The following is a 24,190-nucleotide window of genomic DNA, read 5'->3' on the forward strand; positions in this document are numbered from 1 at the left end:
CTTTTCGCCCCTGATCGGATGTTCCGGTTCTGATAAACATGTCATGCGAATCAAAGTGAACCCGCCGCGGTGGCTCAGTGGCTAAGGCGTTGTGCTGCTCAGCCCACGGACGCGAGTTTGATTCACAGCCGCGGCGGCTGCTTTGAAATAAAGGCGCAAATTAAGAACTCCCGTGTGTTCGAGATTTCGGCGCATGCTAAAAATCCCCAAGTGGTCAAAATTGTTCCTGAGCCCTCCACTATGGTGCGCCTCATCGCCTGTGTAGTTTGTGCGCCTTAAACCCCATAATCAATCAAATGAATCGAATCAAATTTTCGCGTAATGTTCATGTTATTCGGGTCTAAAATCATTTATCTTTCTTGTTATACGAAGAAATTCTGAGGTTGCTTTTGGCACTGCACATGTGTATGCATAGTATGAAAATAAATAAGTCTTTCGAGTAGGATGTCACTCTTGGCTTGTGCATGGAGTTACTAAACAATAGATGTGTTATGCGTTAGAGCGACGGATACTTTTACACTCGCATCCGGAATAATTGATCGAGACGCGTTAAGCATGCCGGAACATAAGCGGTCGGAATAACAAATTCCTTCTTGGGAAAAACACAGAGTGCAAATGAATGACACAACAATACAGAGGCACAACACAAGCGCTGACAACTAGTGGCTTATCGGGATGCGCAAAAAATATATGGACACAAGAACGCACATGCGCAGAGGACAAGCAAGGATTAATCTGGTTCAACATACAATAATGCGCAAAAAACACAAGGAAAAACGCACTGATACCTGTTTCCGACGATACCCAGAGGCTCTTCGAGCATAGAAATCGAAGGGGAGGTGGCAGAAGCCTTATAAATTAACCTTTATGACAATGACTGCGTAAGCGAGGCCTTGATTTCGCTTCACGAAAAATAACCCAAGTTAATCCGCCTTGTATTTAGGTGAGCGGTAAGCCTGTAAGCGCAAGCCTTTTCTTGTGTTTTTTTCTTCTCGTCTTTTGAACCGCATGAATCTTCGCTTGTTCTTCTATAGGCATGTGCGTTCTTGCGTGCACATATTCTTTGAATACACCAGGAACAGTAGAGGAAATTCAGGGAGGTTAACCAGGTATAAGGTCCGGTTGGCTATCCCACTCAAGGGGATGGGGTACGGGAATTGAAAGAGAAAGAAAGGACCCCGGTGCATAATAATAAACCTCTAGTTGTGAGTCAGCCCTTGTGTAGTGCCTCTTACATTTCGTCCCGATCGTTTGCACGGTATGTTTTTCCCAAGATGATATAACAACTAGTCTGACTTTTAGTATCGCAACAACTGTTTGTTTTTACTAAAAAGCATTTTTTATGCGCGTATGCGTAAGCCATTCCATTGACATTGATGAGGGCGTGGTGTTTACGTTACCACATTAAAAAGCCTTTAATAATGTAAAATATGTCACGTATAGATACATATCAGGCCATTGTAGCCGAATATGAGTGACGTGTCTCGTTGAAGCCCATATTTTGTCTTATAAAAAAAAGAGGAAGACGAACATTGAAATTCACGAATTTCGCGCCCTCTTGACGAACTTTCATGTGGGATGAACCTTTCCTAGAAAAATGGTCTTATGTCACACATCGGTGGAAGACTTCAAATGAACGTGTACTTGCCATACCATAAAAACTTTTATTCAACGAGACTGGATATTCCTAATGGCGATATCATTATGTGACTGACTAAACCGTTATTTCTCCCGGTTGGTCTCTTCGCTTGGGACCTTCGCGCGCGAAAACAAAAGTATAAGAAAATAAAACAGATTTCTTATGAGACAAAGCATAAAATGTTGTATTAAAGGATACCTTTATTACAAGGCTAAAGATTACAACAGAGATCATAAAAGGGTACAGAAAAAATGATATAATAATGGCATATAGAGAGGACGCTAGCACGAAAAAGAAAATTTCCATTCACAGTCTGAGGCCCATGGGGCTTCGTGTTTCGAAAGATCTGCGGAGTTGAGCACTGAAATAGCACGAAACCGAAGCGTCCTAATTTTGGCAAGGACGGGTACAGTACGAAAAGCTGATGTCTCGTAGAACAATCATAGCGATTTAGCTCCGTATGGTTTGTATTCTTTAGTAAGTCTAAGCTGCTCAGTAGAGTGGTGTTCTTGTACGGGCTGCCGTGTAGCACAAAACGAGCGCCTCCCAGCTCAGATATCTGTCCACAGTATCTATCGTGGGTCACGCTTTCAAAGCAAACTTGCCACATATTGAAGGACAGTGCCCCTGTACGCAGGCTGTCGCTGCCCGTTGCTTCAACCTCCGCGGTGTTCGCTACATTCTGCGGGCCTCACTAGAGACTGGGGCTGCTCTTCATGACGAACTTGTCGTCGTAGGCTGCTGGGAAGTACTTGCGGAGCAGCTCGAAGAAGTCCGACTCTCTCTGCAGCAAATTCCGCTCCGTCCGCACCTTTACACTCGTTCGCGCCGTGAAAGAAGCTCCATTTGACGGTGTCGTATAGAGGACATTGCCGGATGTCGTGCACCGCTGAGCGAACTCGTTCGTGTCAGTGCCTGTCGAATTTTTGCACGGTTCGATGAGCAGGAGGGTGGAATCGTCCGCATAGTCGTCCTCGCCGAGGCTGATCTGAGTTGCCACGTGGAGGAATTCGTTGCTGACTCCCCCGTTTTCTTCTAGGAAGCTAAAGCCTAGCTGGGTGAGCTTCGTCAAGTTGACATTGTCTCGCAAAGCAGTACCGGTGGACTGACGGCTGGAACTCATTGTTGTCGGGCTTCACCAGAACACCGGGAAACTTGGTGTCTACAGAGATTTACCTGTAGTTCTCGACGAGGTACACGATGGTGTCCAGCTCTTCGTCCAGATTTGAGGCCCAGACTTCTCGAATGGGGCAGGGTTCGGTTGGAACCCTAGGCCCCTTGTCCACGACGCTGCCGTTGGGGTAGCGGTGTTCGGAGCTGGAGCGGCCGGAGCACGAGGAATGGCGCCCACGTCAAGCTTTTATGCGCGAGCAATGGCTTCTGCGCGTGTAACTGACACCGTCGTTTTCTTCTGCCGCTGATATTTCCCGGTAAGTCCGCTTCGTCTACCATAGGTGCGAAATCAAATGAACCAACGCAAAAAAAAAGTGCGAATCATTCAGAGATTGCTTAAACGCGCAAAAAGTCCCAAGTACAGTCATTTGCCTCGTGTAAACATGGCAGCTTCGGCCTGGTGCGCGTGGTGCTCCAAATGGCCTCCCCAATTTTGTTCACTCCCCACGTGGGTAAGTTCCTTGCGTGTCATCTGAACGTATGCATACATGCGTGAAGCCGCCCCAACTAGTGTTTTTCGCTATACTGTTTGCACTTAGAGATAAATCTACCGAGTCTTGACGAATTTTCTTCTGCCCCCTATAGTACCGAAAAGTCAGCACAATCATTCCACAAATGGGCAAACGGCGCCGTAGCTGATTTATTTTCCTTTTTTTACTTACTCTGTTGTAATGTTGTAATTAACACTACTTTTTATTACGGGACTAAAATTAAAGCAGCGATTATAAAAGCGTAGAAAAAACACTGGTATGACGTCGGAACCTGAACAAGACTATCAGGAAAAAAAGAATTTCCATTCACAGTTCGAGAACCGCATCCGAATATTTCAAAAGAAACATCTACATAGTTCGACGTTGACAGCACGAAAACCGAAGCTGTGCAATTTTGGCGAGGACGTCCACAATAGGGCCCCGCTGAGTCCAAGTGGGCTTCGGTGAGTCCAAGTGGCTCAGTGGTGTAGAGTTCATATGTGGTGCCGTACAGTATGAAATTAACGCCTCCCAGGCCGAATACCTGGTCGCGGTATCTGTCGTCAATTACGCCTGCAAAATACCCTTGCCGCGTACTGAAGGAGACATCACTTCCCGCTTGGTTCAAACCTGCAGGGTATTTGCTTCATTCTGCACACCTCCCCAGAAACCGTGTAAGCTCGATATGATGCTTGACTTCGTAGATGGGTGGAAAGTGCATACGAAGTAGCTGGAAGAATCTAGTCTGCTCTTGTGAGAAATGCTGCCCCGTCAATACCTTCAGGAAGTAGCTGAACTCGTATGCTCCGTAAAAGGTGAGACATTTGACAGTGTCTGAGAGGTCGACGCCTGACGTCGTGCACCGCGGATCGAACTCGTTCGGGTCAATTCCACATCGTTGCTTCCTGTCAAATCTAATGCCATATACGAGAATGGAGTTCACCGCATAGTCGTCCTCCTCGAGGCTGAGCTTGAAGATGAGCCGCCACGTGGAGCAATACGGCGCTGGCTCCCAGTTTTCGTCCTGTAAGTGAAAGCTCAGCTGGATGAGGTTCGGCTTGTTGACGTTGTCACGGACCAACGCGTACTCATCAAGTGATGACTTGACGTCAGGGTCATGGGGCCTCACCAGAACATCCGAGAACTGGGTGTCTGCAGCGACATGGTTGTACCTCTGGACCAAGTGCATGATGGCGTCAAACTCCTCGTCCAGGTTCGGGGCCCGGACATCTGGAATGGTGCCGGGTTCGGAGGGAACCCTGGGCCCATAGATCACGTCCCTGCCGTTGGGGCTGCGGCATTCGAAGCTGGAACGGAGCATGATAAATGGCGCCGACCTCGAGCTGTTCTGTGCGGGCGGTGGCTACTGCGCGTGCGCCTGGCGCCATCGTCTTCTTCTGCGGCTGAGCTCTTCCTATAAGCTCGCTTCGGCTACCATAAAAGGGAACACAAATTTATTAGAGTACAATAAATCTACAAAACAAGGAACGCACATGTGCAATGAAGGTGTGTTTTTTTTTTTTTTTGCCAGCCTTCCTCGTCATAAGCATGGTATCCAAGATGCCGCGTAAATAATGAACAGATGGACACCCCATCTTGGTATACAGCGCCAGCTTTTGTCGAACGGCGACGCGAATATGGTGATTCAAGGACAATGTTTCGTGCGGCAAAGTGTCCGCTTTAAAACGGTCGAAAAATCTCCATTGTCAGCATTTGCCACGTGCGAGCACATGTGAGTTTCAGCTTGGGACAGATAGTGTTACTGCTGGTTTTTCTTTTCTTTTTTTGTCACTTCCCCGCGTGGATATGTCCCATGTTTCATGTGGGCGTAAGCTTGTGCTCAACCCCTTCATCGGCTTCTGTTTTGTGCGTTTGTAAATCTACGAACCATGATGATTTTTTCTTCCGTCCGCCGGCCTTTCAAACAGGAAGGATCAGAATTTTCGATCGTCGCCATAACTTCCGAACTGGCATGTTCTCTGTGTATGTGCTCGACATCGAACGCTCTTGACAAAAATGCTGGTAAAAGGTAGTAACGGGTTGTATTTACTAACTCCTTACGACATTTGCTACCCCCAGAATGGTGCGTAGGCCCTGCCGATAAATATAGAACCTAAATTCCATCGTTATATACTAATCTAGGCCGTGCACTAAGTAACTGTTGCTTGTTTGATACTAACATTCACTGACTATGAATTATTGAACATAATAAATACAGCACTTTCCACCCTACATCAGTGCTAAAACGTTTTTCAAATTCACATGCTGACTTGTATATGCTCACGTTAAAATGCATAATTCCAGAATCATCGCTAAAATATTTGATTTTTTCGACAAGCCCGCTGACTTTCTGACAGAGGACTTCCCGTTGCTGTCTATAACAGCAAGAGCAGATGGATTTCCAAGGTAACTAAGCTAGAATCGCTCTCCTTGTGCATCTCGTTAGTTTTCTTGCTCAATTTATGCGTTGTCTAAGTCACGTGGGCGTGTTGAATGTGTCTACGTCGTGCTGCGCGATTAGCCGATCCACATTGTCACGCGTAGCTTTTTGGCCAGTTAGTACATTATACATGGCCAGTTAATACATGGCCAGTTAGTAAAAGCACTAAGTGCCTAGTGGATACCATGACAAGTAACTGGTTAGTGTAAGTGCCACGACCGTTTTTTTTTAAGAGTGAATGTGACGCCCAGATTCTCCTGGACACACGGCGGTATGCACGCGTTTACGCGCAGACGGCATCGGAGACACAGTGAGAAAGTGCACCCCATGATAATCTATTGCAAGCTATCGCTTTAATAAGGCAACACCTTGTGGTGCTTGGTTTCGCCATGCGGGAACACTGACCATGCTTTTCTACTAAGTAATCATTACTTACTACGAATGATTGGCTGTCAGATAGTTTTAAATGTCCTATAAATTTCTCTATTTTTTTCTTTATCTGTAAAGGAACAGTATGAAATGAAGTCATCTCCCCCTTTCATGCTTGTATGCTCCATTTAGGCTACCAACCCCGAAGCCGGTTCGACAAGCGTGGCCGTAGGAAACGAGGCTCCTCCTTGCGCTGGCTCGTTCTGGTTCAGCGAGCCCTATGCCTCCCCCCCTCTCAATTTATTTTTTCATTGTATAGACCGCCGACATGGCGGCGCTGTGGGCGCGCCCATGTTTCGTGTCTTTGAAGCACAAAGCGTTCTAGCGCGCGAGGTGTTGGAAAACTAGTGTCGCAGTGTTCTAGTACCGTGTCTACATGAAGCGACGACGATGACAGGAGACGCCGACAGCTGGAGCCACTAAAAAACGCTTCCCGTGGCTGGAATCAAAGCTGGGTCCTTCGCGCTTTCAAGCCGGCGCCTATCCGATTGCTCCATTTCAGCATGGTCGAAGTGAACACCAAGCAGCAGGTTGAGATTCGCGCCATACAACCCAAACCCAAACGTTAGCCTACAGAGTGCGCACCCGAGAGTTGTTGTGGGCATTCTAGAAAAGTGGTACGTACCTCCAGAGTAGCGCATACTCGTAATGTGGGATTGGCAAACCAAAGAATTCATCACCAGGAAGCTTCGCGTTCAGCCATCGTCGTTGTTAGACGGAGGGGTGCATGATTGTTTAGGAGCGAAGATCTTTAGCAAATCGTAATTTTTTGTGCCCGCAGTTAAAATACCAAGAAATCGCCTAGCGCATGCACGTGAGCGCGGGCCTTGCCGCGACCGCCCGGCAGTTAAAAAGACCAAGAAAATTCCTAGCGCTCGTGTGTGCGTGCCTCGCGACGACCACCTAGCGTCCCCTGAGCATGTTTGTCAAGCCATGCATATCAACTTAGGGAGATAGGCCAAGATTACGGCGACCGCCCAGCGTCAACGGCGCACGTTTGCAAGCCAAGCATACCTACTAGTCGTAATCGTACCGTAATCGTGGCAACACTTGCTCGGAACGAGAAAGACAGGTTACACCATCCAAGCTGGTCCAAGCTGATGTTTAATGATTATTACTTCAAAAAAGAAAAAAAGAATGAATCTCACACTTACGGAGTCTTCACACTTATAGCACCAATGATGGAGTAAAGGTCGTTGCGGCGGCAGCGAAGAAGCAAATTGGCGGCGATCTTGGAATTGAAACCTCGTGATGGTTGTGAAGGTTGCGTACAGCCTCGCCACCTTCAAGTCTTACGCGTTAGAATGAGCTTATTTTTTAGTACCTCGTAACTATGTTTATTTTTAAGTAGAAAGAACTAGGAGCAGTAGAGTGCAACTACGTGTGTTTGATTCCCTGCTGCATCGGGCGCTTTTCTGGTGGAAGCGAAAAGTGAAAACGCTTGTGTGTTCGAGATTTTGGGCGCACGTTAAAGATCCTCAGGTTGTCAAAATTAATACGGAGCCCTCCACTATGGCGCACCTCATCGCCTGTGGAGCGTCGGCGCGTTAAACCCCCAATCAATCAATCAATCAATCAATCAATCAATCAATCAATCAATCAATCAATCAATCAATCAATCAATCAATCAATCAATCAATCAATCAATCAATCAATCAATCAATCGATCAATCAATCAATCAATCAATCAACTAGTAGCTGTAACACTGTTACTTTTTATCCACTAGTAACGGCAACGGAAGATACTGTTACAGTTATTTCTTTTTTTATAAAACAATATCCAACAGCAACAATTGTTAAAGGTCAGGATTTCCACTGTTTCAGAATATCTTATTTCCCACATACTATCCACCTTTCACCTTTCCACTGCATGGCTCCCCTCACAGTTTAGGAGTGGAGATCGCTTTATGGTGATTTCTTAAAACGTTTCCTTCGTCTTGAGTCGAGTAAAAACAAAACAAAAAGAAACAAAAAATTTCTTTGCAATTAGACGCTTACTCTTGTAAAAAAACGCCCGTGTGTACGAGATTTCGGCGCACGATAAAGATCCCCAGGTGGTCAAAATTAATCCGGAGCCCTCCACTACGGCGCGCCTCATCGCCTGCGTTGCGTCGGCGCGTTAAACCCCACAATCATCAAGTTGTAAAAAAAGACCACCGCAGAGGACGTCTGGTCAGCAATCTTGACACGTTGTATCAATTCCTTCCCAGGCATAACAACTGCCGCTGCAGACGAAGACGCCGTGACCGAGCCGTCAACGAAAACATGCGACGCCTACCGGTACATTTCATTGATGTAAAATAGCGAAAGTTGTTTTAAGGCCAAAGACGACATATAGAATTTTTTACCGATTACAGGAATCAATAACCCTACGTGTAGATAAGGTACAACCCATAGAGCACGTCTGGGATCTTGGCAACTGCAAATGTAAAAGGCATCAAATGTTGTTGCATTGAGGCACTTCCGGAGTCGCTTGAGTTCGGCCAGACCTTGAAAGCACTCAGTAGAACTGGTCGCGGTTTACGCGAAGCCCTCCACACCTATTCTTGTGAAAGGCCCCAGCAGTGGACTCTCTTTTGTGACTGCAAACCAGCGCTGCAGGCACTAAGGTACCCTATAAAGCGGGACACATATGACCAGCTGTCCACTGATGTGGCTATATCCTATTCAAAGAGTTGTGTGAAAAGGGCCACATGGTGGTGCTTCAATGCATACCAAGCAGCATCGCTGGGAACGAGTTGGCGGATGCGGAAGCACAGCAGGCACACTAAAATGTAACTCTCTTGGCTATACCCATCACGTGACAAGATTCCAACGCAATACTGTACCGAGCTATAAACAAGCTGTAGCCTTGCATTCATCTGACCCACAGAATCAACATGAACTGCTTCACAGGCTCGATCCCGAGCAAACGTTCTGGCTCGCCCATGCTCCTCGACTTCGCAGAAATCAAGAGACCTTGCTATCAGGCTGTGACTTGGAGTAGCATTGACGCGGAAGTAGCTTAACATAATCGGATGCGAGGACAGCCCGGACTGCCTTCTGTGTAGAGACTGCTAAACATTTGCTTAGCGTTTGCTCAAGGTATTCTAGTGAGTGAAAGGACCTTGAGGCAGCATTATTACACTTGGACACTTGCCCTCTGTCCGAACAAAAGATTTTGGGCACGTGGGCGGATACCAGGAAGCAAAGCTTAGCCGTTAAAGCCCCGTTGATATCCTTTAGTGACTCCTCTCTGGACTCTCGGCTCAATGTTGAAAGAATTTAACAGACTGCTGAATAACTTCTCATATATTTTTTTTATATTGACGACAATCAAGGGATGAAAATTGGACTGTGATAATCTTGTTCGCCTCCCCGTTGCATGTGCGACGTTCATTGGTCTCATCGCATTTACTTAGTTCATTAGTCGATTGTACAGTCATTTCTCCTACCTTCCGTACTCAGTCCTTTCTCTGTTTGCAACCCATACCCTGACCTATTCTCCTTTCAATAAACTTTTAATCCCTCTTTTCCACTGAAGAGGAGCCCAAAGGTAGAGAACCCATAAAAACACCAAGGTGCATCAACAAAGACATTCATGCAACAAAATCAGCCGTACACAACGATTGTTGGTGTTGGGCTTGAGAGTAGACCCTTGTAGGTTTCTTTCATCTATGGCTTTACCATGTGCAATTTTTACTACCCGTGTGCCTTCCTACGTTCCTATTAAATAAACTCTATCATTTGGTTTATGATCTATTAGATTTAAAACTAACCATAACAAGTTACTTTTGGAAACTCGGTAACAATACTGTATTAAAGCAACTTTTTTGGCTTAGGTAACTAACTGTAAGACTTACATTTTACTGGTAATGGGCCCATGATTGGTCGACCTAGTGAGTCACCAGTACTGGTACTCGCCACCGAGTCATTCGGATGAACGCGCCGAAGCCTGTGAAATCCGCTGCTTTTGGACACTACAAGCATCGTGACGGCCGTCACTTCCAGTGCTAGTTAACCTTGAAAGACATTTACAACACAGCTTAAGGGTTAGTTGCTGGGTTCTTGTGTTCGGTTAGTGTGCAATTCGTACATAATGTACAACTATGCCCTGCTTGCTAGTCTCAGTGGTGTAAATTACTTCATTGTACTAGCAATGTAGTCAGTGAGCATAACAAGGTTTGCGTACTGCTTTGATAGTAGTGAAACCTCGATGTAACGAACTTCAATGTAACGAAACCCCCGATGTAACCAACCACGTAATATTTTTTTAATTTCAAACGTATCCACACCATGTATTTTCACCCTCTGTGTAACGAAGTCCCGTTTGCCGAAATTTCAATGTAACGAGGTCTCATGAGCAACTAGGCACGAAAATTTGGTTGTAGAAGTCGATTTTGGGAGATGCAAGCGACGAAACGCGGTCTCAATAAAACGCGAATGGCGACTCGGGCCGCCTAATGCCGCGGATGCAGCGAGCCACGGAGTGCGTGAGCTCCTTGCCTACAAGCTTATTGCCTACAAGTGCATAAGGCGACGCCGCCGCTTGCCGCTGCTTTGCCCTTTGTTCGAGTTCGCTCATGCTTGTTTAGTTCCATAGTTCCGGCATGTGCTCGGCAAAGCATTTGTGGGTCTTCATGAGCCTTGCGCGCGCGTTTTTTCACGCCCGCGTGCGCCTTTGCGCGCCGGCGGCGGCTTCTGCCTCGGCCAGGAAGCGACTCGTGCCGCGCGCGACAGTGGGAGGAGTCAGACGACTTTCGCCAAAGGGGAATTCGGGAAGTTTGGGAAGGGAATAGTTTTGCTGAATGCAAAAGTAAGTATTGCTTACGTGCTGCCTGGAAAAGATTTCGGGAGGGGTTCGAACCCCCCCCCCCCCCATTCCCTCTGTGTCATACACGTCTCAAGTGAAGACCGACATGTTGCGGCGAATGCGACCTGTCTGGTCCCTTCACTGGTCGAGCTGATTAGGTTGTGTGTTACACAGACAGTAACGCGGGAGGGAAACAGACAGCCCAATGTGTGTTCGCTGGAATAAAGCTCGAGTCCTTCCAAGTTTAAGCTAATTGGCTAGGAAGCATACTCAATCGCAAATTAGACGGGGTTTGTTTCGTGCACTACGTCGACTGCGCCCAGCTTCGCAGGTCATCCATCTTCACAGAATGAAAGAGCACTAATTTTTGTGGTTGCCGCTAATCACGCGCAGATACATACATTACGGGACATTCCGGTCGAGAGTTCGTTGACGTTCTTCTGTGCGGTATTTCCCGCGTGCACTAATGTAAATAATGGGGATTATGATGATGATGTTGATAAAGAAGTAGATGAGGTCGCATGTTTGTTTATTATATAGTTATCGCATATTCATTTACAATGGCCGCGTGAAACAGGTCCTTGCGGTTTATACATGCCTAGCATCTGCCGTCTGCCAAAGTTTGCCCTGGCAGTTCTCCCTCTGGCGGCTGGGTGTGTTCCTGTCTTCACACTCACTAGTGCCGGGAGCCGGCTGTCGCAGGCACGTCATGACGCGGTGGCCAATCTTTCGGGCACTTCCTGACGCGGCGGCCCATCTCGCCGAACCGGTGACACCCTCGGTCGTTGGACCGCTGTCCGTCAGCCAGCTGCCGCGAGTCGAAGGAATAGTCAGCGTGCATGGAATAGGTAGGGGAAGCTTCTCTATGGGCCTTCCGGACAGGCACTTTCCTTTGAAGAAGGCCTTCATTATGTATATGTACATCAATTGAGACACTCCAATAACGAGATTGTGGTGCAAGTCGAAAGGATCATCGATGGCGATGCACCGGCTGTTCCACATCTTCTGGAGCTTGGTTAGGGGGCCTTCTGACAGATGCACACCACGTGTTTCTTGAAGTTGAACTCCATGTAGAGCCACAGCATGCCCAGCCACAGCTCCCACACGGACTCGTTGTTCGGGCCAAACTCGCTCCACGCGACTCGCAGGCGGTCGATGTCCTAAAAAAACCACGCATTCCAAACTTCGATTATCACTTCTGGCTTTGTCTCCCCCTCTGGGTACAGCTCCTGAAGCACTGGAATGACTGGTGGCTTGCGCTGCTGGAGGTAGTAGAGTGCCATGAGGATGTATGCATAGGGAGATTGGCTTCCCCGCGAGGCGTTTCAAAGGTCGCACGTTTTCGCAAAACGCTTGACGGTGTAGCTCAGTTCCCGGACTTGGTTGTCAATGCTAGTGTACGTTTTCAGAAGTCTTGTATTTTGCTGCGCCAGCCTGTTGTACAAGCTGATGTCGGTCTCCAAGCCACTCGGGACGTCGAAAAGCTTGACGATAGGCACCTTGGCGTTGGTGATGGCAATGACCTCGTCAAGCTCTGGGTGTTTGTAGTACTTCTTCGCAAGATACTTGATCATTCTGACGTGACTGATGTCCTTGCAGTCTCTACTGCTGTTAAGGGTCAGACAAATGTCGAGATCACACCGTGCCAAGCCAAAGCCATTGCACGACGAGCCGTACAGGGTCAGCTTGGCGTCTTTGTGCGACTCCCACATCAAGGACTGCAGTTTATGAGGCACATCTTGACGATCTGCCTCTTCTTGTGGCTGTAGAGCGCAGGCATTCATCACGTCTTGGCAGACGACGTTGAGTATCTTCGTGAAGATCCGGGTCATGTCAGGAAGCTTCTTCGATTCGGGAAGGCGCTGGTCTGGGCAGTCCTCGCGCAGATGTCCACTTTTCTGGCAGGTTGAGCAGACCAGTGGAGGTACGTTTCCGCAGGCGAGAGTCTCCCGGGTGAACCTGTACCGGAAGTCCCCCGCGCTGCAGAGGTCGAGGTCGTGGAATATCCCTTGAGGGATCGTCGGTCCCGGCTTGACAAACTGCTGAGGAGGAGGAGGCGTTGTCATCTTGTGACCTTTGGTTTTTGTGGCCGGGTCCGGAACGAGGTGGCGGTTGCTAACGACATTGACATTCTCGTCATACGAGAGGTACTTATCATCATCGTTATCCTTAGCACCACCCCCTCGCTCTTCCTCACCATCATTACCGTTGTTTGCCCTGGTCAAAACCGAGAGTTCCGGCGGCTGGCTCTGCCTTTCCTTCTTGCCCCTGAGCTTGTCCTCCTCCTGGTCAGACGCAGACTCGAACTCTGAGTCATCCTTGAAGTGAGGCGGACCCGGCAGCATGGTGAACATGGGCCCCGACCGGAGCTGGGGCAGTAGGAAGTAGACGGCTGACGAGCGCAGGCAGCCCTTCACAAACCGGTACACCCGCTCGCTCGGGATGGAACGGGCTAGGTTCCGTTTTGACGAGTGCGGATCTTCGATAGCAATGTAGCGCTTGTTCCACTTCTCGGCGATGAGAATGGGCTGGGGCTTCCTGATACACACCACGTGTTTGTTGAGCTTGAACTCGACGGCATAGAAGTACAGGAGCTCAACCCACAACTGGCCCACGGAGCGGTAATTCTCGCACGCCCACCGGCCCTCCAGATTTTTAGGCTTCACGTATGACACGGACTCATCGCACACTTTCGCCCCGTGTAGAACAGGCAGCACGACGGGCTTACACTGTTGCAGGAAGAACACGGTCATGACGGCAAAGGCGTTAGCTGGCAATGTTCCTTTCTCCTCTATCTGTGCTCCTGCCATGGGACCTAGTGCACGCCGGTGGGGTTGGTGCGCCGTCTCTCCTGATGGAACGGTGGGGTGTCGAGCCTCTGCAGTGTAACCGGTTGGCGGTCAACCAGGGCCCTCACGACCCCCCGAGGAACATCACCACCCCCCTCTTCGTCCATCTGGCAGTTCTTTGGTGCCGCAGAGGTCTGCTGCGGCCCGGCGTAAGCATTTTCGCACTGGTCCCGATTTCCGGGCTTCTGCGAGGACTCAATAGGTCGGCGGTCAGTGTCGTTGCGGGGCATGCCAGGTGCCGTGAGCCCGAATGGCCCCGGGGGGCTCGCAGCTACATGCATAACGGTGTAACCGTGTTCCGAGTTCATTCCATTCTTCGTTTGCGCGGAATTCTCCGCGTGCAGTGGTGTAAATGGTGATGATTGTGATGTTCTTATAAATTTCATTTTCCTTCATAGAAGAAAATAGGAACGTAAATGAAATGAACCCCGATGAAATCCCAAATTACAAAGTAATTATAGCCTCCATATGAATTCAACCCAGCTGTTGCAGAAATATCAGCTCGAAAAATTTGGGATAAACTTGAGTGCTTACGTGTGGGATTGCAAAAGCATTATGTGCATTTTAATTGAAGCTGTGCGATTGATTGCCTTACGGTAAGTATATCGTGACTGTTGATTGATTAGGCAGTTTTAGCATATCGTTACCGTGTTTGCGTTACCGTTTACCGTGTTACCGGAAGCCGCTGGCGACGCTGAAGCCTGTGCCGGTAAGTTACCTCGTAGTTACCCGGTCTACGAGGCGCGCCGTGGTGGAGGGCTGCGGATTAATCTTGACCACCTGGGGATCTTTAACGTGCACCGAAATCTGGACACACAAGCGTTTTCGCTTTTCGCCTCCATCAGAAAAGCAGCTACCACGGTCGTGATCGAACCCGCGCCCTTGGAGTCTACAGCACAGCGCCGTAGCCGCTGAGCCACCGCGGCGGGCGGCTTTCCAGTGATGAAGGCGAAAATGATAATGGTAATGATGATGATTCCCTCGAAGTATTTGGCACGTACCCACAATAGGGGATTGGGAAGGTCAAAAGCCGCGTCGACTGCTCTAGGGGTTTTGTACCATCCGATGCTGACAACGCCATTTTTTTTTTTGCATCATGGGAACATAATGCTATCGCATTTCTACGACAGCACCTTTGCTTAAAAAGTCGCTCTTGAAAAGTAAAACTTTCCAGAATTGCGCGTGCCAGGCTCTTATTTTGTGATTTTTTGCCTTTTGGCAGCATTCTCTAACGTAGCTGCGTGGGGTTTTTTTAGCGCGACAGCGCCTGATAAGCCGTGAGCGAAAAACTCGTAGCGCCTTCTGAGGGAACGAATGTCAAGCCAACAAGAAAGAAAAGGTCGCACAACGCCCATACGCGTTGAGCATGTGTAGAGCCACTCGCCTGCTGAGCGAACGAATGCCGAGCCAAGGAATGCTGCTTTTTTTAATTGCGATACTATGTCACAGGTATAGATTAACTCCCGTTTCGCGAAGAAACGCAAGGAGGGAGCGATGTTGGGGTCCCCAAATCCACCGATGAAGGTCAGGTGGTCTGCCAGGGTGGAGGCCTGTACCTCGGAGGTGTCTTGTTCTCGCCGCTTCCAATGAAGGGCAAGTCCACAGCAAATGTTCAGTGTCCGCATCTTCAGCAGGAGCCGTGCAAAAGGGGCAGTTCTGTGCGAACGGAGCATAGTAACGTGGTGGGCGTCTTTTTTTGCTGGCAGAAGTCATCCTGGTACTGCCTCGTTCGCTCTGTGCTCAGTCGCTGCGTATGTGTAGTGAATGATTAAGCATGATTGAAGGGGGAAGTCAGCAACTAACCATAACCTTGCTACACAAGAAATAGCCAATTATCAATATGGAGCAGCTTCCCGCTCACGCGCTAATTGGGAATTAATAACTTCAAATATTCGAATGCAAGGGCATTTTTATGAAGACTGCATCAGGAAACCCGTCTATCCGTATATGACGTTTATGGGTCATTTCAGCCTGATACGAAAATGCTTTAAATAATAGGCCGTTGAACCTTCACACAGTAGCCGACCGTTTTTTCTGACTCCAAAAATTCGGACTTGCTGGTATTCCGGACTTTTCCGAGGAAGCACCAGCTGTTTCAAAGTAATTTATATCAGCAACAGATATCTCGGACAAAATAAAGCCAAAAGTGCGATTTTTCGGACATAATTTTCCTTGAAAGAGCCACGGTGCGACTCCAGGGCGACGCCATTTTGAATCCTAACCAGCTTCAGATTTAATTGGGATTGGCTTCACTCCCGCCGCGGTAGCAAACTGTAATCTTGGAGGCCATAATTTTGCATGTATTCAGAGGCGGAAGCAATCTGTATATCCGGAAACAGGTCATACAAGGCTAGTTTTATCAGACACCACTTTTTTAGCACGAAAGTGTTTTATTCCCGGATACACGAAAATTTTGCTGACGTCATATTCGTCACGGAAATGACGCCAATAGGCTCCGTGCGTTGGTGTTTCGAGCACGACCGCAGCGCCGCCGAGCAGCGGCGCCGTCAGAAATCGGATGTTGGTCAGCCCGAAGGAGCGGCTGTACCGGGCGGAGATTCCGCAGTCGTTGTGAAAAAGTCGAGCTAGTCGTGCGTATTTCTGTATGTATTGCTGGGTCTACCCGCAATACATGCTGGGTCTACCCGCAAATGTTGCGGGAGCTGGGGCTCCCGCAACATTTTAAAAAGGTTGCGAGGAGGCTGACGAAAAAACAGTTTATCTCGGTTCCCTTGAAATGAAGGGTAAAGGCGACAGCGATGAACCCGCGCAGTGCGACGGGCAATGTAAACAACGCCGATCGACTTCTGGCCATAAGCGTTCGTTTTGCTATTTTGTGTGAATGTGGTTTATACTCTAGGATCTTGTTTCTGTGCACGCCCGGTATCAACTTCGAAGGGGGGGGGGGAAGGGGGGGGCGGAACTCCGACAGTTGGTGCCCGGCAAAACTTGCATAGGCAACGCGAACTTCATCGGGAACAATTCAGCGCGCCAGCATACACCCCAGCAATCTTACCTAAGTGCTACGGAATATGACGCAGCGTAAAGGTCGACACGAAACTGCAGTGATCCCACCGGCAAACACCGCAGCTAAACGAATGGGCCATTACGTGTTGCTTATGCTTTAGCAATCTGTATCGTTTATTCCTCTTCCGTATTATGGTGCTCATCGCTGCTTACCCTTTCTTAGGTGTACGCGCGGAGCTTCTGCCCGTGCGGCCTCGGCCGCTGCTTTGACGCAGATATCGCGGCCAACTCCATACGACTAACATTTCGCTGATTCGGACAGAGCTGGAATACCGGCGTTGATACCGGCGCTAAAATTTGGCAATAGCTGCCCGGTGCTCACCGTTATGAGTTGACGAACATAGCAACTGCATCAGCATGTTTACGCGAGCCGTGGCACCCGGCCTTGCGCGTGCAGCTTCCCCCGCCTACCTCGCTTAGACTCACTGAACTCATAATAAAGTGCAGAGATGCGTGAGCCGCGTGTTTACAACAGAACTCATAACCATTCACTGTACCCACCTTTAAGTAAAAGTCGCAGCCCAGGGTCACGCCTGTTATGTGCCCAACGCCATTGCTGGAAACATCGGACGGGTCCGTTGCGTTCGCTAGCTCCTCCCGGACGCAGTAAACATCGTTTGCAGCGTGTAGCTGGCGACCGCGTTTTGACGTTTTCTTAGACAAAAAAAAAAAAACGAGCCAATTTCTTCCACCTCTTTAAAACCGTTAAAACGAGCACGCTGGTTTGAGCAATCAGTCATCAGAGCGTAGCTCGGGCAGTACGGGGACGGGCGCAAGCGACGACCACAACATCCGATAAATGCCTCCAGTGGCCGTAGATGGCGCTAGTTGTTCAGGCGCTTGTGTCGCCACCATACCAGCGCACGGAGCCTATACACCGAAGCAAGCGGCTCGTAAGGGTGCACCCCTACAAACAGGGTCTTCTTGCGTGGAAGCAACCTTTAGTACTAAATAGTTCATATCGCTTTGTGGTCGTTCGATTTACATTTTCAGCGGACACCTGATGTCAAGACAGGGTCTTTATCAATTCTGTAAGAATCAATTTTTTTAAACACAAAGGTATGTATGTATGTATTTATTGCACAAAAGAAAAAAAGGAAGGTTCACCAACAGGCGTAAATTGTCTCGCCTAGGGGCGGACACCGGAACGCCTGTAGGGGAGGTGGGATAGGGGAGGAAAGAGTACATATAGGAATAGGGGGATGGGTATACAGGGCTAACATAAATATATAACACATGGGCAAGAATAACATGAAATCTTCGTGAATCCCTGAATAAAAAGGTGTTTTATTCAGGGATTCACGAAGATTTCGCTGACGTCATATCTATCACGGAAACGACGCCAGTACAACAAAGCAAGCGGCTTGTAAAGGGTGCACCCCTGCAAACAGGGTCTTCTTGCGGGGAAGCAACCTTTAGTACAAAAGAGTACGTTATACTTGGGGTTCTTGGTTTTCGGGTTTTATATTTCAACGCGAAAGTGTTTTATGCCGCGATACCCCAAGATTTCACGGACGTCATATCCGTCACGGAAATGACGCCAGTACACCTTTGCCGTAGCAACCCGCCAGCAGGACGTCGCTCGCCAAGCACACCCACAAGACAGCCGCCGACCCGCAAATCATGCTCAGCTGCATATTTCCCTGCACATTTCACTTTCGTGTTTTACTCATTCTTGACAGAGGAATCAACCACAGTTTTTAAACACCAGGTGAGGCTGACTATAAGCCGCATCATCATCAGGTTTTTTCCTGTGTTGTCCCGCGGAGCTAACAGACGATGCGATCGTGTGCCAAGTGATCGCGCTGCCGCAAAGCGACATACCTCCGACGAAAACAATCATGACCACCCGCAACTGTCAACGCAAGACATTGCCAACGCTTAGGCGTTGTACATGTCCAATGTTTCCGAAGAAAACATGACACTCTAAGAGATGCACGCACACGTTCTCCCACGAAAGAGGAATTCAAGGCACGGAACCATTGGCGAATAATTAAGTCCCATGAAATCAAGTTCGTTTTTGCGACTCACGGATTTTTCGGAGTGCTCTTTTATTCGGAATATTTTCCGTTCCCCTCCACGTCTGAAAAATCGGTCGGCTACCGTACTTTGATTAGACCCATTATCTTAGACCGGGAAACAAGTGGGCTGATTGGTGCATGTTAAAAACATGGAAAACAGAGCGAATTAGCGGGACGCGAAGTGTGTGTGTTTTTCACTTTGCATCCCGTTAATTCGCGCTCTTTTCCACGTTTTTAAGACTCATTATATTTCCAATGAAATGATGCATTGCAAGTGATGCAATTTTCTATTTTAGGGAAGCCGATGATAGAGGAATTCGAAATATACTGCTCCACAGAGATAGATAAAATCGCAAAGCGCTTGGGCCGTCTAAATTTCGTGTAAAACTTTCTCATATTGCCTTGGAGAAAAATCAAAGCCAGCTTGCCAAACCTATGTCACAACAGAGTTGTATTCGCCTCACTAAGCTAAACTTGACGAACACCATATAAGTTACTCAGAACCATTTACCCTGTGTATATATATGGCGCTCGTCAGCAGAAGACCAAATCAAATGCAAACTAAAGTATATAAGTGCTTATTTGGTTTAGTACTCGAATGACTTCAGCCGCGGCGGGGTGGCCCGGTGAGAGCTTGGAGAACCATTGCGAAAGCCGCGTTGTTTTGGGTAACGCCAATTGTTTTCTTCTAATTTATTAATGCTTTGTTGATAATGTGTTCCATCAATTTGCAACAACAACTTGTTAGTGAGATTGGCCTGCATATTTCTGCCTGCAGTTCGTTGCCGCCTTTTTGGATGGGAGTGATCTTTACACAAAGTCAATCTTCGAGCAGGGTGGCCGTCATGAGGGACGCCGTAAAGATTGCATACAAGAATAAAACTAACTGTGCAGCATATCATCTAAGGAAACCATTTGATATATTTTCAGGGCGGGCACGTTTTTAACGTGCGTTGTTACGCTAATTTTCGGTTTCCCCGGGACTTCTGTAGCCGTCCGCTATCAGCCGTGCTCATCAAGCGTTTGCGGAAATACGTTATCGCTGCCACCCCCCCACCCCTTACAAGAGAAAATGGTAGCTGGTCCCAGCTGGTAATTTAACCATAAACCAGCTGGGACCAGCTACACTTTCTCCTGGGAAGCTACGACCAGAGTCCTTCATGCCTTCAATGCTTTTCTGGTCACAAAGCTCCCGTCCAGGGTTCATTTGGGGGAAAAGGCTACCACGAGGGGCGCCACAGCATATCGGAAGGCATCGGGTGGCCGCCGCTGCTCCGTGCGTGCAGCCGCGCGCCACAACCTGCTCCCGCCTTCAGCGGCACTTTCTCAATAAAAACGCATCGTTTGTAATTATACCCTCAATTGTAATTGTAATTATACCCTCAATCTGTTCAGCTGCCAAAAAAACGCTTTCGTTTCTGCACAGAAAACTGAAACTGGCACCGCTAACAGTGAAGCTATCTGCCTATAACAATGGTTATGCCATCATTAGAGTACGCTAACATTACCTGGGATCCGTATAATAAAGTGTTAATTGTTAAGCTTGAGATATTGTGCAAAGAAATGCGGCTCGGTTTATATTATCACGTTACTCGAGCACCGACTATGCTTCAAATATGCTTGAAATTCCCTACTGGGCAACCCTAGCAAATCGCCGTACTCATGCGCGACTCAAGTTTTAAAGCAAAGCTTTCTACCTCTACTAGCCAACCGTTCTTTCCTGGTGCGTGAGACAAGAAACTCCCAACGCGGCTGGGGAGGCGGAAGGCGCTTTTCACTCACGGCGCACAGTGTAGATGGCGCGGCGATAAGGCGCTATTACCCAGCGTTCCCCGTGCTCACCCCGGCAGGCGTGTCAGCGACACCCTTCCCTCGGCTTTGTCGTCTGCTTTAGCAAAGATGTTGGGCCTGTTATGGCACAGTTCCGCGTCCATTGCACGCTTACTTCGCACGGCTTGATTAACTTATCAAACTCAGACTCGTATCAAACGCTTGAACATTTGAGCAGTGTCCATGTCATCCCACTGCACCAAATGGGCATAACGGGGGAAAAGCTACTGCTGACGCATTGCTGTGTCATGAATACCACTGATCGCCTTTACACTGAACCTATTCCGTGCCTGGTGATCATGCTTTGCTGTTTTGTAGTTTTTAGAAATACCGCAATCCCCCAAAATCACTCAACAACTAATTTATGTACAAAAAAATAAGAAACCATGGGAAAAACAAGACATCAAGTGGCCAGCCTTCGCAAGCCAGCCCATAGTTCGCGCACCATATCATGGGAAATGACATAGCGAAATTGCTAGTTTTTAATGCTCGAACGTAAAAACGCTCATGCAAACAAAAACCTATGTGTCAGCTTCTGCACAGTCATCTGGCCCAGAGGCAATAAATGAGGAGAGGGGGTGGCATAAGCACTGCGCTGGAAGGCGGCCCCGTACAGAATTAGTGCTTGGACAGCATAGTTCTCAGCAGATCATTTCACTCTCGCGCAAGTCCTGACAAATCGCGCAGTCTGATAGTCCCTGCAGTGGTTGCACTTGTGATCGGTGTCGTTTAAAACAGTGCCTACTACAAGTGGTACAAGAGATCTTGTACAAAAATGCCAATGGAAGAATGCCGAGGCTATCCAACAAAGTGCATTAGAAACAGACGTGCAACGGAAAAACCATTTTGCAATGCATTTGCACAGATGTTCGTTTAGAACTTTCAAACCTTTGATCAGTGCCCACATCCCCATTCCACATGAAATAGGAATGTGCAAAAAGGGCAAAGCTGCTCCTGCAGTGCTGCCACTTGAATTGCACTGATCAACTTCACGCTTTTTCTGCATGCTTAACACTTTATTGGTTCGAACAGAAATACAGCTCGCTAGTACAAACACAAATCCTTCGCCCTGTATAGGTAGACCAAACTTGAACCAATAGAGACATCACTATAAAATAACACAGAACCCCACACATCTTTTTGCCACAGCATGTTCCAAAACAAGCAAGCTACCTTCAACATGAAGAGCTCGGAAAAAAAAAGTGCTTGTGCCTCAGCGATAAGGGAAATAAGACAGACTGCTACGCTGAAAAGGTGAGAATGAGAGTAGCAGCATATGACTGGGATACAACAATATGCCATCGCATGCTTTTACCAGCTATACAGCACTGCAACTAGTGGGGGGAAAAAAAAAAGTGTACCGTATTTGGCACAACCACGACTACAAGTGTGGCTTGATGGATACACAAGGAATATCTCATTTGTGTTGCTAGCTACAATATTAGCTCACCTGCTGAGAGCACCCACAAGAACACATTTTTTTCCTCCCAGATCACTCTCTTCCCAGATATCAAAAATGTCTGGAAAGCACCGCTGAATACACTAGATCAGCATTTTTTGGGCTCAGTCTACCATGCAGCAGAAAAGCACATTTGCTACAGGATGGGGCGTAAGTGTACTTACCCAGACGAGCGTTTCAGGGTGCCAGTATCGTCTGTTACAAAAGCATGTATGCATAAGCTCTGGTAGCAATGCAAAAACTGACTCTTGCAGCGATACACCCCTGCTGCACGTTGGAGCGAACATCATATACAGCAGAGCCGTTATCTAGTTCTCAACGTGTTTGTTATAAGTGGGCTGCATTTTCTATGGGCAAGTTTAGATCGCAGTATACATGAAACATCCCCCGACATGCACAAGCTCAGTTTAGCAAATATCCTTTCATCTTACATTGTTTCATGGCCTTTTTCATGATCTTGTCACAACTGACCAAGAAGAGTACCGTATTTATTCGAATATAAGGCGAAGTTTTTTCCAGAATCCGTAGTCTCAAAATCATACCCCGCGTTATAATCGAAGCTCAGTATATATATATATATATATATACACACACACACACATACATGGCAATTTCTTGGCTCTCCAAACTGCACACTCGCCTTATAATCGCGACCGCCTTATAATTGAATAAATGCGGTAATTCCCCACACGCCCCTTTCCGCACAGTGTTCCAAATGTCCGCAGCGGTCAAACTTGGCTCCTGTAAAGCTAGACCACTTTTGCAATACCTGCTGATGCGATACGAGAATGCTATTCCAAATTCATGCTAGCAGTAGTGTTTCCTACTGAAGTAATTTCAGGGCTTCGCTGTGACTGTAACATGTCTGAATGAACAGTCTACTGTGACTACAGCGCATCTGTGACATTATGAAGCTGTAAAATTTGGATTATCACAACAAAAGATACTTGAGCTTTTCAAGTTTCTGGACGACAAGTGAGCTTGTCACACTTAAAGGGGTACTGACACCAATTTTTGGTGTTATTATTACACAGTTCGCTTCCTTTATGCCACAGAATACCCTGGCTGAAATATGAGCGACCTGCAACATGTGGAACGTACTTCAATTTGGTCTGATTTATTGCACCGACGGAACAGCTCATGGAGTGGTGCGCAAGCAAATGGACATCAGTGTGACATCACTTCATCAGAAAAGAAGTGACGTAGCCGTCTGCTTCCAACGCTCGTCAGAAACACGCGATGTCACTTTACACGCGCGGCCCGGCGAGCTGCAATTAGGCACCGGCGCACTCACAAAGTGATACACACAGCCAGAGCTACAGGCATAACTGCTGCCCAGAAAGAGACTCTTACCAAAAATAAAGTTCCACACACGGGAAAAGAGCTGATAATGAAGCCCAGAATCGCAACAGAAGCCGCTCTGAAGTCTTTTACTGAAAGCGGACATCAAATTTTCGCCGCAGTGCTACCCTAACGTCTCAGTCTCAGGCAGCTCATCCGCTCAGCTCCGGCGGCGGGACAGTCAAAACAATGCTTCCTCCGTCCTTTGCGATGTTCTGATGTCCGCACAAAACAGTGAGGTCATTCCGTGGTTCTGTCACACGCGCCCTCCGCGCTGCAAGCGCGGGAAACCAAAACAGACGATTTTCAGGCCGTTCAATGTAATTAATTATCGCGCACTCAAATATTTAAAGTGCTGTTTAGAGTTCACCAGGCCTTTAAGCATTGATAAAATAAATAAAAAAGGAACATAAAATTTTGGTGTCAGTACTCCTTTAAAGCTTCTTAGAGGGATACATTTTTTTCAGTCTTAAATATAATGAGGACTTGAGACTGTCTTAGGATTCACTTCTTTGTGAACAAGTTGTCAGTCAGTAACAACAGCATGTCAGTAACGATGCGAGAGAAAATGTTCAATGGGTGCGCTCAGCGGGCAGTACTATCAGGCTCGTTATGATTTACAACGGACAAGTTTGAGTGCCCTCTCAGGCTAGACACAATACAGATAAGAACCTTACGCCCGTCAATTGACCATACACTATTGAAGCCGATTACCAAAGT

General features: G+C 47.7%; 1 pseudogene; it reads right to left on the reverse strand.

The window, feature by feature from the left end:
- Positions 1-11,619: 11,619 nt before the first annotated feature.
- LOC144168381 (terminal uridylyltransferase 4-like) lies at positions 11,620-13,753 on the reverse strand (annotated as a pseudogene).
- Between the last annotated feature and the right edge of the window lie 10,437 nt (positions 13,754-24,190).

The sequence above is a fragment of the Haemaphysalis longicornis genome, unplaced genomic scaffold (genome assembly GCF_048455015.1).
Source record: "Haemaphysalis longicornis isolate Haplotype H1 unplaced genomic scaffold, Haemaphysalis longicornis Haplotype H1 scaffold_2, whole genome shotgun sequence".
NCBI classification, from domain to species: domain Eukaryota; kingdom Metazoa; phylum Arthropoda; class Arachnida; order Ixodida; family Ixodidae; genus Haemaphysalis; species Haemaphysalis longicornis.